Source organism: Scyliorhinus torazame, chromosome 2, assembly GCF_047496885.1.
Source record: "Scyliorhinus torazame isolate Kashiwa2021f chromosome 2, sScyTor2.1, whole genome shotgun sequence".
NCBI classification, from domain to species: Eukaryota; Metazoa; Chordata; class Chondrichthyes; order Carcharhiniformes; family Scyliorhinidae; genus Scyliorhinus; species Scyliorhinus torazame.
The window spans coordinates 362,980,244-362,997,070 of record NC_092708.1 but is presented as its reverse complement, the minus strand read 5'-3'; positions in this window follow the sequence as shown (position 1 = coordinate 362,997,070).

Sequence of the window (16,827 nt, the reverse complement as noted above, 5' to 3'; positions counted from 1 at the left end):
CAGGAAAACAGGGCTGGCGGGACGGAGAATCCCACTGCCGGCGGGAGCCCAACGCACAGGAAAACAGGGCTGGCGGGACGGAGAATCCCACTGCCGGCAGGAACGCAACGCACAGGAAAACAGGGCTGGCGGGACGGAGAATCCCACTGCCGGCAGGAGCGAAACGAGCAGGAAAACAGGGCTGGCGGGACGGAGAATCCCACTGCCGGCAGGAGCGAAACGAGCAGGAAAACAGGGCTGGCGGGACGGAGAATCCCACTGCCGGCAGGAGCCCAACGCGCAGGAAAACAGGGCTGGCGGGACGGAGAATCACACTGCCGGCGGGAGCCCAACGCGCAGGAAAACAGGGCTGGCGGGACGGAGAATCCCACTGCCGGCAGGAGGGCAACGCACAGGGAAACAGGGCTGGCGGGACGGAGAATCCCACTGCCGGCAGGAGGGCAACGCACAGGGAAACAGGGCTGGCGGGACGGAGAATCCCACTGCCGGCGGGAGCACAACGCACAGGAAAACAGGGCTGGCGGGACGGAGAATCCCACTGCCGGCAGGAACGCAACGCACAGGAAAACAGGGCTGGCGGGATGGAGAATCCCACTGCCGGCAGGAACGCAACGCACAGGAAAACAGGGCTGGCGGGACGGAGAATCCCACTGCCGGCAGGAGCGAAACGAGCAGGAAAACAGGGCTGGCGGGACGGAGAATCCCACTGCCGGCAGGAGCGAAACGAGCAGGAAAACAGGGCTGGCGGGACGGAGAATTCCACTGCCGGCAGGAGCCCAACGCGCAGGAAAACAGGGCTGGCGGGACGGAGAATCACACTGCCGGCGGGAGCCCAACGCGCAGGAAAACAGGGCTGGCGGGACGGAGAATCCCACTGCCGGCAGGAGGGCAACGCACAGGGAAACAGGGCTGGCGGGACGGAGAATCCCACTGCCGGCAGGAGGGCAACGCACAGGGAAACAGGGCTGGCGGGACGGAGAATCCCACTGCCGGCGGGAGCACAACGCACAGGGAAACAGGGCTGGCGGGACGGAGAATCCCGCTGCCGGCAGGAACGCAACGCGCAGGAAAACAGGGCTGGCGGGACGGAGAATCCCACTGCCGGCGGGAGCACAACGCACAGGAAAACAGGGCTGGCGGGACGGAGAATCCCACTGCCGGCGGGAGCCCAACGCACAGGAAAACAGGGCTGGCGGGACGGAGAATCCCACTGCCGGCAGGAACGCAACGCACAGGAAAACAGGGCTGGCGGGACGGAGAATCCCACTGCCGGCAGGAGCGAAACGAGCAGGAAAACAGGGCTGGCGGGACGGAGAATCCCACTGCCGGCAGGAGCGAAACGAGCAGGAAAACAGGGCTGGCGGGACGGAGAATCCCACTGCCGGCAGGAGCGAAACGAGCAGGAAAACAGGGCTGGCGGGACGGAGAATCCCACTGCCGGCGGGAGCACAACGCACAGGGAAACAGGGCTGGCGGGACGGAGAATCCCGCTGCCGGCAGGAGCGAAACGAGCAGGAAAACAGGGCTGGCGCGACGGAGAATCCCGCCCCTGTTCATTCTTTCCGAATGGGTACAACCTCTCAGTGTTGGTATAGTTCTAGTAAATCACTTTTGTATCTTCTCCAGTGTCTCTGATGCCCTGATTATAATAAAGAGACCATCATTCCTGTGTGCGATACCCAACTACGGTCTGATGCACGATCAATGACCACTAAAGCAAGGTTGTAGTCCAACTGAAAGCTTTAATAAGCGAGATGTTTCCACCAGCAGCTCAGATACAGAATGAAGGCTGCTGGGGCGGCACGGGCTCTTATACCCCGCCTAACAGGGCGGAGCTACCATACAGCTTGACCAATAGGAAGCATACAATATCTACCAATGGTGTTCCAGCATTACCAGGTACCGTAATACCTCTATACAGACTACCACATTCACCCCCTGTTAAAAAAGAGTCCAGCGGGAGTGGTGGCCTGATACTACAACATGGTAATGTGGTAGAATTATATACCATAATAACTCCGTACAGTGTTTTGTAACTATTTACAATTCTATTAACTATTTACAATTTATGATTCATAATTAGCTATACACTTTAAAATGAAGCAATCAGTCGATCGGGGGCCCTGGTCGTCCTCTGTGATCGTCAAAGCTTCGGTGGTGACTCCGGTGGATGCTCGGGCGTCTGTGACTCCGCGAGCATGGCTTCGATCTCTGTGGCAGCTTCGACACCCCTAGATGGCGCTGGTGGGGAAAACGGTTGACCTGGGAAGGGAGCGTCTGCGGGATACGTCGGTGGGTGGGGGGGCCTAGATGGGGCGGGTGGGGGGGCCTAGATGGGGCCGGCGGGAGGACCGATCCTCCTGTAAGGTGCACTGGTGGAAGGGAGGGTGGGACTGGTGGCTGGGATGTGCGTGGGGCTCCGGCGGGCACCAGGTCTCGTAGGCAGACCGTATCTTGTCGGCCGTCGGGGTACGCCAAGGCGTACTGGGGGTTAGCGTGGAGAAGATGGACCCTCTCGACCAACGGGTCCAACTTGTGCGCCCGCACGTGTTTTCGGAGCAGGATGGGTCAAAGAGCTGCCAGCCAGGTCGGGAGCGAGGTCCCAGATGAGGACTTCCTGTGGAAGACAAGGAGATGTTTGTGAGGTGTCTGGTTGGTTGTGGTACAAAGCAGTGACCGAATGGAGTGGAGGACATCTTGGAGGACTTCCTGCCAGCGGGAGACTGGGAGATTCCTGGACCGTAGGGCCAGTAGGACGGTCTTCCAGACCGTTCCGTTCTCCCTCTCTACGTCTCCGTTACCCCAAGGGTTGTAACTGGTCGTCCTGCTCGAGGCGATGCCCTTGCTGAGCAGGAATTGACGCAGTTCGTCGCTCATAAAGGAGGGCCCCCCCCCCCCCATCCCCCCTGCTCTTCGCACTGGTGATTGAACCCCTGGCTATGGCACTGAGAGAGTCGAGGAACTGGAGGGGGTTGGTGTGGGGTGGGGAGGAGCATAGGGTGTCGCTTTATGCGGACGACCTGTTGCGGTATGTGGCGGACCCGGTGGGAGGAATGCCAGAGGTAATGAAGATCCTTAGGGAATTCGGGGACTTTTCGGGGTACAAGCTCAATATGGGGAAGAACGAGCTGTTCGTAGTTCAGCTAGGGGACCAGGAGAGGGGGATTGGTGAGCTCCCACTAAAAAGGGCGGAGAGGAGTTTCAGATATTTGGGGGTCCAGGTGGCCAGGAACTGGGGGGCCCTGCATAGGCTTAACTTTACAAGGCTGGTGGAGCAAATGGAGGAGGAGTTCAAGAGGTGGGACGTGTTGCCGCTGTCCTTAGCGGGTAGGGTGCAGTCAATTAAAATGACGGTGCTCCCAAGGTTTTTGTTCCTGTTCCAGTGCCTCCCCGTATTTATCCCGAAGGCTTTTTTCAGGCGGGTTAACAGGAGTACAATGGGGTTTGTGTGGGCGCGAGGGACTCCGAGGGTGAGAAGGGTGTTCCTGGAGCAGAGTAGAGATAGGGGGGGGGGCTGGCGCTGCCCAACCTCTGTGGGTACTACTGGGCCGCCAATGCGACGATGGTGCGCAAGTGGGTGATGGAGGGGGAGGGGGCTGCATGGAAGAGGCTGGAGACGGCGTCCTGTGTGGGTACGAGTCTGGGGGCGCTGGCAACGGCGCCGCTGCCGCTCCCTCCAAGGAGGTATACCACGAGACCGGTGGTGGTGGCAGCCCTCAAAATTTGGGGGCAGTGGAGGCGGCATAGGGGGGAAGTTGGGGTCTCGGCGTGGACCCCATTACGGGGGAACCACCAGTTCGCCCCAGGAAGAACAGGTGGAGGGTTTTCGGGGTGGCACAGGGCAGGGATACGAAAGTTGGGGGACCTGATTGTGGACGGGAAGTTCGCGAGCTTGGGTGAGCTGGAGGAGAAGTACGGGCTCCCCCCGGGGAACATCTTCAGGTACTTACAGGTAAGGGCATTTGCCAGACGGCAGGTGGTGGAATTCCCGTGGCTACTGCCACACACAGTACAGGACAGGGTGCTCTCGGGGGGGTGGGTGGGAGTGGGGAAGATCTCAGAAACTTACCAGGTGATGCAGGAGGAGGAGGAGACCTCGGTGGTGGAGTTGAAAGGTAAGTGGGAGGAGGAGTTGGGAGAGGAGATCGAAGAGGGGACGTGGGCAGATGCCCTGGGGAGGGTGAATTCTTCCTCTTCGTGCGCGAGGCTCAGCCTCATACAGTTCAAGGTGCTGCACAGGGCACACATGACCGGGACAAGGATGAGCCGGTTCTTTGGGGGTGAGGACAGGTGTGTTAGGTGCTCAGGGAGCCCAGCAAATCACACCCATATGTTCTGGGCATGCCCAGCACTGGAGGAATTTTGGAAGGGCGTAGCGAGGACTGTGTCGAGGGTGGTAGGATCCAGGGTCAGACCGGGCTGGGGGCTCGCAATATTTGGGGTGGCAGAGGAGCCGGGAGTGCAGGAGGCGAAAGAGGCCGGAATTCTGGCCTTTGCGTCCCTGGTAGCCCGGCGAAGGATTCTCCTTCAGTGGAAAGATGCGAGGCCCCCAAGCGTGGAATCCTGGATCAGCGATATGGCAGGGTTCATTAAATTGGAGAGGGTGAAATTCGCCTTGAGAGGGTCGGTACAAGGGTTCTTTAGGCGGTGGCAACCGTTCTTAGACTTTCTGGCAGAACGATAGACATTGGTCAATGGCAGCAGCAGCTCGGGGGGGGGGGGGGGGGGTTACTTTATTTTTGTTTCTGTTATTTACACTGGAGGGTCTGAGGGGGTGTATACACCTGTTGTGTTAAGTCGGGGTGTTAATGTTAATTTATTATTTATGTACAGGGGGGGAAGGGTTTGGGGGATTGTGTTTTGTACTTAACCCTGTTGGGTTCTTTTTTCTTTCTCATTTTGTTATTGATATTTTATGAAAACCTTTGATAACAATTTTTTTTTTAAATAAAGGAGGACCCCCTATCACTGTGTATGTAAGCGGGGAACCCGAGCAGTGCAAAGATGCTATGGAGGGCCTTGATGACGGTGGTTGCGGTCATGTCGGGGCAGGGGATGGCGAATGGGAACCGGGAGTACTCGTCAATCACGTTCAGGAAGTACGTGTTGCGGTCGGTGGAGGGGAGGGGGCCTTTGAAGTCCATGCTGAGGCGTTCAAAGGGACGGGAAGCCTTTATCAGGTGCGCTTTCTCTGGCTGGTAAAAGTGCGGTTTGCAGCCCGTGCAGATTTGGCAGTCCATGGTGACTGTCCTGACCTCGTCGATTGAGTAGGGCAGGTTGCGGGTCTTGATAAAGTGGAAAAAGCGAGTGACCCCCAGGTGGCAGAGGTCCTCGTGGAGGGCCCGGAGGCGGTCCACTTGTGCGGTGGCACATGTGCCACGGGACAGGGCATCAGGAGGCTCGTTTAGCTTTCCGGGACGATACAAGATCTCGTAGTTGTAGGTGGAGAGTTCGATCCTCCACCGCAAGATCTTATCGTTTTTTATCTTGCCCCGCTGTGCATTATCGAACATGAAAGCAACCGACCGTTGGTCAGTGAGGCGAGTGAATCTCCTGCTGGCCAGGTGATGCCTCCAATGTCGCACAGCTTCTACTATGGCCTGGGCCTCTTTTTCTACTGAGGAGTGGCGGATTTCGGAAGCATGGAGGGTACGTGAGAAGAAGGCCACGGGTCTGCCCGCTTGGTTGAGGTTGGCCGCCAGAGCTATGTCAGACGCGTTGCTCTCGACCTGGAAGGGGAGGGACTCGTCGATGGCGTGCATCGTGGCCTTTACAATGTCCGTTTTGATGCGGCTAAAGGCCTGGCAGGCCTCTATCAACAGGGGAAAAGCTGTGGATTGGATCAGGGGACGGGCCTTGTCCGCATAGTTGGGGACCCACTGGGCATTGTAACTGAAAAACCCTAGGCAGTGCTTCAGGGTCTTGGAGCAGTGAGGGAGGGGGAACTCCATAAGGGGGCGCATGCGCTCAGGTTCGGGGCCTATAACTCCATTTCGCACTACGTAGCCGAGGATGGCGAGGCGGTCGGTGCTAAACACGCATTTATCCTTGTTGTATGTAAGGTTAAGGATCTTTGCGGTCTGGAGGAATTTTCAGAGGTTGGTGTTGTGGTCCTGCTGGTCGTGGCCGCAGATGGTGACATTATCGAGATACGGGAGTGTCTGCAACTCAGCCCCCACGTGGCTATTTTCCAAGCAGAATGTGGCCTCCCTACTCTGCCCACCAAAATGTCGCACTTCACACTTCACCATCACTGGGATGACGCATGTCCAGAGGGTAATAGATGCTGCGCATGTCGCCCTGCGCCCACCGGGCCATCTGGGGATGGTTAACAGAAAGGGGTTCCACTTCCTCAACATCCAGCTTGTGTATGACCACCAGGTGACACTTCCTGGAGAGTTTCCATGACAGCTACATCCGGAGGCAGTCGGACACCCTTGCCCTTTTTGAGGAGCACCCCTGGATGGGCAGCTGGCTCTTGGGGATAAGGGATATCTGCTGCGGATCTGGCTTATATCGTCAGTACGGAGGCCGGAGACCGAAGGGGAGACCCGGCACAACGAGGCCCAGCCAGGCTGTCATTGAGCGGTGCATCGGACTCCTCAAGATGCAGTTCTGATGCCTCAACCCATCCGGAGGTGCACTCCAGTACACCCCTGCCCTCCACAACCTCGCACAGAAACAGGGCAACGTGCTGGAGGTTGGTGGCAAGGAACATATGACCACCTCCGAGGAGGAGGGGACGAGGACGAGGATGATGAGGAGACGCTGGACCAGCAGGGGCTGGAGAACGAAGCCAGGGAGGAACCTGAGGCCCAGCTGGAGGCTGCAGGACAGGCGGCAGCGATGACGAGGAGGACGAGACTTCCTACTGGGTGTGCACAAGGGTGTTTAATGTTCAACACAGGTCCCCACTCTCCTGCTGGTGCTACCCCCCACTTCCCCAACCCCCACCCTCCATACCTCCCCTCATCCCCTACCTTAGCCCCCCCTCCCTCCACTCCGTCCCCCCTCCCCCGGTGCCCTCAGTGATCCTCAGTGTGCTTTGCCCTTCTAGCTCTACCGCTATGTCAAGGTGTCTACCCGGGATGCACACCTGAGGTGGAGGCTGCCAGCAGCCTATCTCGTCCCGTGGCCTTTGATGCCCCTGGCAGGCGTCCTCTGGGGGTTCTGGGGCCGGAGGGTCCCGACTCACTTGTCGGTGGCAGATGCACAGCCGTGCCGCCCTGTCCCGTGTGCTGACCCCGAGACGCTGCCTCATCAGAGGGGTGGAACCCGGGAGGGCTGGAGGCCGCCGTCGCCACAGGCTCAGCATCAGGCTGGGACCCAGCTGGGTCCAGGGATCCCGCAGTCCTTCGACTGCTGTCTCTCCTGGGGATTCCTGCTTCTACCTGATGTACATCAGCAGCAGTGTGGTGCTCACCAGATTGTGCCCCAGAGGCCTGACCACTGACATTTCCCACTGAGGTGTGTGTATCTGTGCTGGTGGAGAGTGGGGAAGACAGCTGTGACATGATTAGAACGGTTGCGACCTTGGAGCACTCTTCGAAGAGTTCTGCTCGGAGTCAGGAGATGATTCTCAAGTCCGGCACCCCACCGCCAGTCTGGGCCCTCTCCCTTTGAAGGGGGAGGGGGGTGGAGAGAGAGTTGGGGATTGCCTGGGGAGTTGCGGGGGGTGGATGCTCGCTTGGTGGTGGTGGGGGGGGGGGTCTTCTCACTGCCTCGTGTGGGACGTTGACCTTTTTCCAACACTGGAATCCAATCCTCCTGGTCACACTCCCAGAGCTGACTTCTGCCGCCACCTGCCACCTCATCCCAGACAGTATTGGCTGCCTTGTGGCTCACCTTCTGAGACCCCCGGGGGAACTGGACATCCCTCTTGGCCTCCACCGCGTCCAGGAGATTCCCTAGGTCAGCTTCCATGAATCTTGGTGCTGGTCTCTTCGGCGCCATTGAGCTGCATGGGGTTGGCTGGGCAAATAAAGCTTAAGTGCTGCTTGACATTGTTAGCGCGGTCTCGGTGAATCAGCTGGCAAGCCGTCATTTGTGGCGAGAAGCCCGTGAGGCCTCATTTAGTGGACCAATTAACATTGAATTGTGTTGCCGGCCTCACTGGGCTGAGTGCCAGGAAGCTCGTGGCATTTCCCACTCACTACCACACTTAGAAATCTTTCCGAGGAATCGCGCCCTAAGTGTCTGATGCATTAACAATTCCGACGAGACGAGAGTAGAGAGTAATCGAGGCTTTATTACACAGAGATGTGTGGCCTCCTACAGCTGCTGCCGAAATGGCTGCAGCTCGAAGAGCACACACATTTATACTCCGCCTACTGGGCGGAGCCAGCAGGCAGGGATCTACCCCCGTACCTGTAGTACAGGGGCCTTACCGTAATACCCTCGTATGCAGTGCAGTATATACAATATAATACAACAGTGGTGACTACCACATTCACCCCCTGTTAAAAATGAGTCCAGCAGGGCTGGTGGAAAACTATTTACATACAGGTTCTCATTAAAATTTCAGAGAAGGTTACAAATTTAGACGGTCGGGCGCCTTGATCCGTTGTTGAGAGCGCCGCAGTGCTGGTGGCAAGTCAGGGGTCGGCTCGGTCGTCGGTGACTCCGGAAGTGTGTCGACATCCTCTTCATCCCCGGGTGGGACCAAGGGGAGGCCGGATTGTCCTGGAGCGGGGGCTGTGGTGGGGTGCACTGGGGGAAGAGAGGGTGGCGCCAGGGCAGGGGGGGGGGGACCCAGCTGGTGCCAGGTCCCTGAGGGAGACTGTGTCTTGGCGGCTGTCGCTCATAAATGAGGATCCCCGGTCGCTGTGGATGTAGGCGGGGAAACCGAACAGAGCAAAGATGGTGTTGAGAGCTTTAATGATGGTGGCAGACGTCATATCGGGGCATAGGATGGCGAAGGGGAATCTGGAATATTCGTCGAACACATTGAGAAAATACGTGTTGCGGTCGGTGGAGGGGAGCGGCCCATTTGAAGTCCACGCTGAGGCGTTCAAAGAGGTGGGAGGCCTTCACCAGGTGCGCACGGTCTGGCCGGTAGAAGTGCGGTTTACACTCCGCGCAGACCTGGCAGTCTCTGGTGACAGCCCTGACTTCCTCGATGGAGTAGGGCAAATTGCGGGCCTTAATGAAATGATAAAAGTGGGTGACCCCTGGGTGACAGATCGTCGTGCAGGATCCGGAGTCGGTCCATAGAATTTTCATAGAATTTACAGTGCAGAAGGAGGCCATTCGGCCCATCGAGTCTGCACCGGCTCTTGGAAAGAGCACCCTACCCAAGGTTAACACCTCCACCCTATCCCCATAACCCAGTAACCCCACCCAACACTAAGGGCAATTTTGGACACTAAGGGCAATTTATCATGGCCAATCCACCTAACCTGCACATCTTTGACTGTGGGAGGAAACCGGAGCACCCGGAGGAAACCCACGCACACACGGGGAGGATGTGCAGACTCCGCACAGACAGTGACCCAAGCCGGAATCGAACTTGGGACCCTGGAGCTGTAAATCAATTGTGCTATCCACAATGCTACCGTGCTGTCCACTTGTGCGCTGGCACATGTACCTCGGGATAGGGCATCGGGGGCCTCGTTGAGCTTACCGGGGCAATACAAAATCTCGCAATTAACGGTGGAGATCTCGATCCTCCACCGCAAGATCTTATCATTTTTGATCTTGCCCCGCTGTGTGTTGTTAAACATGAAGGCAACCGACCATTGGTCAGTGAGGAGAGTGAATCTCCTGCTGGCCAGGTAATGCCTCCAGTGCCGCACAGCTTCAACGATCGCTTGGGCCAGGGAGATTCTTTGGTTAATGGGGTGTACCGCGAGGGAGTAGCGCCTTACCGTATCGGGGTGGATGAAGCTCTCAGTGCTCCCGGAGTCCAGAAGGCAGGATATCTCATGCCCGTCGACCTTCACCTTTGTCGACGCGGTCGCGAGATTGTGCGGTCGGGACTGGTCGATCGTGACGGAGAGAGACGCGGCTGGCCGTCGGCAGTTGCAGGTGATGAGCGGCCCGATGAGGTGCCCGCCGGGCAGGGGTCCTGAGGCAGGAAAAATGGCGGCGCCCACGGGCCGCACGTGCCATTTCGGCAGCAGCTGTATTCTCTGTGTAATAAATTGATGCATTGCCAATTACGACGAGAGTAATCGAGGCTTTATTGCACAGAGATGTGTGGCCTCCTACAGCTGCTGCCGAAATGGCTGCAGTTCGGAGAGCACACACATTTATACTCTGCCTACTGGGCAGAGCCAGCAGGCAGGGATCTACCCCGTACCTGTAGTACAGGGGCCTTACCGTAATACCCTCGTATGCAGTGCAGTATATACAATATAATACAACAGTGGTGACTACCACAATGTCATTTCAGGCGGGTTTGGTGGGATGTTTCCAATTGGATTTTGGGTGAGATCCGGATCTGAATTCAGCAACACTTAGTCAATCTTTTGGGCCTCAGGGAATTTTTCCCCAGTCGAACCCACACTTAGTAATTTTTTCAGCAGTGGGAGCGGTGGGAGCCTTTCACCCAGACAATGTCCCTAGAACTCTGATAGTGTCAACAGGGCACCCTGGAAGTGCCAGATTGTCACTGCCAGGGTGCCCAGGTGGCAGGGGGCCTGCCAGGGTACTTATCCGCCCTGTCCCTAACCACCGGGGGCTCTTATAGCTTCTGAGACCCCCGCGGAGTGGCCATCACGCCTGATCTCTGTGGAGATCAGCACTAAATCGGTGCCAGGGTGAGGCTTCGCTGGTGCGGCTGGTGACTACCGAGCACCAGGAGAATGCGGCCTCAACTAAGTTGCACGTATTTAATTGCCCAATGGATCATTTCAATATAATTGCCTGGATCACGCCCAGCAAGGGCATGATCCTGTCATGCTGGTCACCACGGGCCGCGTGACCCACGTGAGGTTATGCGCCCGGCGAGAAGCCCAATTTGGGCCTTTCCTGCGATGTTCCCGGCCAGCTCGGATCGGTGCCGGGTGCAACGCAGTGGTAAAATCGCACCCCTCAGTACTGTTCGCCGTGGCTTGCTATGCACAATTTCACTGTCACACTCACCTACGTAACAATAAGTAACTACACCACAAAAGTACTTAATCGACTGTGAAGCACATCAGAATATCTTGAGATCGGAAAGACACAGGGCGAGGTTAAGATTGTAACAACAGTACATATAAGAGCACCTACAAACATTTTAAAATTTGGCTCCCTACTTGAGGTGGTCTTGGTTTACTTTCGATAAATCAAATCTTATTAAAAAATTGACTTTAATTGGACTCCAGGTCCACTTGTGTGCCATTAACAAGCATTCACAATTTATGCTCTATTTCTGGTTGAATGAATTATTGATTGTGGTGAACCACTGTACACCTGTCTTAGGGGGTGTAAGGTAGGACCTGTACTACAGGTTCGCCGGTAGCCCCTGTCGGCTGGCTCCGCCCAGTAGGAGGAGTATAAATATGCGTGTCCTCCATTCAGCTGCCATTTCACCAGCTGCAGCAGGAGTCCACGCATCTGACTGCAATAAAGCCACAGTTGTACCCAACCTTAGTCTTTGTGCAACTGATCGTGCATCAATTTATTGCAGTCAGACTTTCTACAGGATGGACATCCGTATCAAACCAGATCGCCTGCAGCTGGATCCGCAATCGACCGACGCCAGAAGGACTTTAATCACTGGCTAGCTTGCTTCGAGGCCTACATTAACTCAGCGACCACCCCGTCGACGGAGGCTCAGAAGATACAGGTCCTGGATTCCAGATTGAGCTCAAGCGTGTTCCCGCTGATCCAGGACACCCCGACTTACGCGGAAGCCATGGCACTCCTCAAAGAGAACTACGCGCAGAAAGTGAACACACTATTCGCCAGGCACGTACTCGCCACTCGCGCTCAACTCCCTGGTGAGTCCATCGAAGACTTCTGGCAGGCCCTAATCCCACTCATCCGGGACTGTGACTGTCAGGCCGTTACAGCCGCCGAACATTCTAATCTCCTCATGCGCGATGCTTTCGTAACGGGGATTGGGTCGGACCTCATCCGACAACGATTGCTGGAAGGGGCCACACTCAACCTACCGGAGACAAATAAATTAGCGCTCTCCATGACGGTCGCCTCCCGTAATGTTCAGGCCTACCCCTCCAGCTGCGCGGCCCACCCCCCCCTCCTGGACCCAGCAAACGGCTGCCCTAGCTGGGACCCTGCCTAGCCAATACGCCTGCGCCACACGCAAAACCGCGCATCCCGGGGGTCCCCGATGCTATTTCGGCGGTCAGCCTCGCCAACGCTGCCCGGCCCACGCCGCCATTTGCAAGGCTTGCGGCAAAAAGGGCCACTTCGCCGCAGTGTGCCAGGCCCGCGCAGTCGCCACTATCGCCTCCTCCCCCCTGCCAAACGCACAATGGGCGCCGCCATCTTCACCCCCACGGACCACGCGCGGCCAGTGGGCGCCGCCATCTTCTCCCCCTCAGTCCACGTGCGGCCCATGGCCGCTGCCATTTTATCCCGCCCCCGTAACGTGCGCCCCATGGGCGCCGCCATTTTGTTCCCCGCAGGATCTCCAGCTGCCGCCATTTGTCTTCCCCACGGGGCATGGACGCCAACGGCCTTCCACGACCTGGGCCCCCAATGCTCTTTGTCTGAAACCAGTGATGATCACCCGCAGCTCACCTCGATGACGCTGGACCAGTCTCGTCCACACAACCTGGCCACCGCTTCGACAGCGGTGAAAATCAACGGCCACGCGACCTCTTGCCTGCTGGACTCCGGGAGCACCGAAAGCTTCATATACCCGGATATGGTAAGGCGCTGCTCCCTCGCGGTCCACCCCGCCAATCAACGGATCTCTCTGGCCTCCGGGTCCCACTCTGTCCCTATCCGAGGGTTCGGTGCAGTCACTCTCACAGTCCAGGGCATAGAGTTCAGCGGTTTTCGTCTCTACGTCCTTCCTAACCTCTGCGCTGCACTATTGCTAGGCCTGGATTTTCAGTGCAACCTCCAGAGCCTCACCCTCAAATTCGGCGGGCCTCTTCCACCCCTCACTGTGTGCGGCCTCACAACCCTAAAGGTCGACTCCCCCTCCCTCTTTGCCAATCTTACTTAAGATTGCAAGCCCGTCGCCACCAGGAGCAGACGGTACAGCACCCAGAACAAGACCTTCATCAGGTCCGAGGTCCAGCAGCTGCTTCGGGAGGGTGTCATCGAGGCCAGCAACAGCCCCTGGAGAGCTCAAGTGGTTGTCGTTAAAACTGGAGAGAAACACCGAATGGTCGTGGACTACAGCCAGACCATCAATCGGTACACGCAGCTCGACGCGTACCCCCTCCCACGCATATCTGATACGGTCAATCAGATTGCATAGTACCGGGTCTTCTCAACGATTGACCTAAAATCCGCCTACCACCAGCTCCCCATCTGTAAATCGGACCACCCATACACTGCCTTCGAGGCGGACGGTCGTCTCTACCATTTCCTTAGGGTTCCCTTTGGCGTCACTAATGGGGTCTCGGTCTTCCAAAGGGAGATGGACCGAATGGTCGACTGGTACGGTTTGCGGGCCACGTACCTAGAAAATGTCACCATCTGCGGCCATGATTAGCAGGACCACGATGCCAACCTCGCTAAATTTCTCCGCACCGTCACTCTCCTCAATCTTACTTATAACAAAGAATGGAGTTCTGGGGCCCGATCCCGACCGCATGCGCCCCCTCATGGGGCTTCCCCTCCCCCACTGCCCCAAGGCCCTCAAACGCTGCCTGGGGTTCTTTTCGTACAGCTCTCAGTGGGTCCCAAACTATGCGGACAAGGCCCGCCCACTCATACAGTCGACCCAGTTCCCCCTCACGGCCGAGGTACAACAGACCTTCACCCATATCAGAGCTGATATAACCAAGGCAGGGATGCACGCAGTAGACGAGACACTGCCCTTTCAAGTAGAAAGCGATGCATCAGATGTCGCCCTTGCCGCCACCCTCAATCAGGCAGGCAAACCTGTAGCGTTTTTTTCCCGCACCCTTCATGCCTCTGAAATTCAGCACTCATCTGTCGAAAAAGAGGCCCAGGCTATCGTTGAAGCTGTGCGGCATTGGAGGCATTACCTGGCCGGCCGGAGATTCACTCTCCTCACTGACCAACGGTCGGTAGCCTTCATGTTCAACAACACGCAGGGGGGCAAGATAAAAAATGATAAAATCTTGTGGTGGAGAATCGAGCTCTCCACCTATAATTACGAGATTTTGTATTGCCCCGGCAAGATCAACGAGCCCCCAGACGCCCTCTCCCGAGGTACATGTGCCAGCGCACAAATAGACCAACTCCGGCCCCTACATGACAGCCTTTGTCACCCGGGGGTCACACGACTGTACCATCTCATCAAGGCTTGCAACCTGTCCTACCCCGTCGAGGAGGTACGGACAGTCACCAGGGACTGCCAGGTCTGTGTGGAGTACAAGCAGCACTTCTACCTGCCGGACCGTGCGCGCCTGGTGAAGGCCTCCCGCCCCTTTGAACGCCTGAGCGTGGATTTCAAAGGGCCCCTCCCTCCACCGACCGTTACACGTATATTCTCAGTGTGGTCGATGAGCACTCCAGGTTCCCCTTCGCCATCCCATGCCCGGATATGACATCCGCCACCGTCATCAAGTCCCTCAACACAATCTTTGCTCTGTTCGGTTTCCCCATCTTCATCCGCAGTGACAGGGGATCCTCATTCATGAGTGATGAGCTGCGTCAGTTCCTGCTCAGCAGGGGTATCGCCTCCAGCAGAACGACCAGCTACAACCCCCGGGGAAACGGGCAGGTCGAAAGGGAGAATGGGATGGTTTGGAGGGCCGTCCAGCTGGTCCTATGGTCCAGGAACCTTCCAGCCTCTCGCTGGCAGGAGGTCCTCCCTGATGCACTGTACTCCATCCGGTCACTACTGTGCACTGCTATGAATAACACACCCCATGAACGTCTTTTTACCTTCCCCAGGAAGTCCACATCCGGGGTGTCGCTCCCGACCTGGTTCGCAGCTCCAGGACGGGTCCTGCTCCGTAGGCACGCCCGACTACACAAGGCAGACCCGTTGGTGGATAGGGTACTCTTGCTGCACGCCAACCCCCAGTATGCCTACGTTGCGTACCCCGACGGCCGCCAAGATACTGTCTCCCTCAGGTACCTGGCACCGTCAGGTTCCAATCGAACACACTCTCCCGCCCCGGCGCCATCCTCCCCTTCCCAGGTGCTTCCATCATTGTCCCCACCAGGCCCATCCCTCCTTCCCCTGCCCACGCAAGAGGACAACAAAGATTTTGGCATGCTCCCGGAGTCATCTAACAGCAGGCCAGCACTGCCGTTGCCGCCACCGTTACGCCGCTCCCAGCGGAACGTCAAGGTTCCAGACAGATTGAACCTTTAACTGGACCATCAAAATGGACAATTTTTTTTGTTTGTTTCTACGACACTGTAAATAATGTTCAACACTGTATATAGTTCCACACCACCCCTGCCGGACTCATTTTTAACAGCGGGTGAATGTGGTGAACCACTGTACACCTGTATTAGGGGATGTAAGGTAGGACCTGTACTACAGGTTCGCCGGTAGCCCCTGCCTGCTGGCTCCGCCCAGTAGGATGAGTATAAATATGCGTGTCCTCCATTCAGCTGCCATTTCGCCAGCTGCCGCAGAAGGCCACGCATCTGACTGCAATAAAGTCACAGTTGTACCCAACCTTAGTCTTTGTGCAATTGATCATGCATCATTGATCATTGTGAACAGTATGTTGAGTTGTTACGAACAACTAATTTAATTTTAAATAAGGACCACTCAGCTGAAATTGTAAAATACATTTTTTTAAAAACTTATTTCATGGGATGTGGACATCGCTGGTCAGGCTGGCATTTATCGGACTTCCGGGTGTGGCGATGACCAGCTAAGTCGCACGTTTCGGCAGCTCCCGGTGGAACGGACTTTTGGGCTCTTGATAGGAGCCCCAACGGCAATTTTAACGGCAAAAAACACTGTGCGGTAAACCAGAAGGGAATCCCCCCTGGACACGGATGGAAAAAAGAGAGGAAAGTGGCCGGATTGCGGTGGATCCTCTAGAGCAGCGGCCAGGAAGGCAGGCACAAAGCAAGATGGCGTCGGAAGGAGGCAGTTTAATATGGGGCCCTGACCAACAAGAGTTCCTGCGGCGTTGCGTGGAAGAACTCAAAAAGGAGATGAAGAAGGAGCTGTTGGCCCCGATATTACAAGCGATTGAGGGGCTAAAGGAGGAGCAAAAGACCCAGGAACAGGAGCTTCGGGTCGTGAAGGCAAAGGCTGCTGAGAATGAGGACGACATACAGGGCCTGGTGGTAAAAACAGAGATGCACGAGGCACAACACAAAAGGTGTGTGGAAAGGCTGGAGGTGCTGGAGAATAATGCGAGGAGGAAGAATTTAAGGATTCTTGGTCTTCCCGAAGGTGTAGAAGGGGCGGACGTCGGGGCATATGTGAGCACGATGCTGCACTCGTTGATGGGATCGGAGGCCCCGACGGGTCCGCTGGAGGTGGAGGGAGCCTATCGAGTTATGGCGCGAAGACCGAGGGCTGGAGAAATTCCTCGAGCCATAGTGGTGAGATTTCTCCGATATAAGGACAGAGAGATGGTCCTCAGATGGGCAAAGAAAACTCGGAGCAGTAGGTGGGAGAACGCGGTGATCCGCGTATATCAAGATTGGAGTGCGGAGGTGGCGAGAAGGAGGGCAAGCTTTAATCGGGCCAAGGCGGTGCTGCACAAACGGAAGATTAAATTTGGAATGCTGCAACCGGCAAGACTGTGG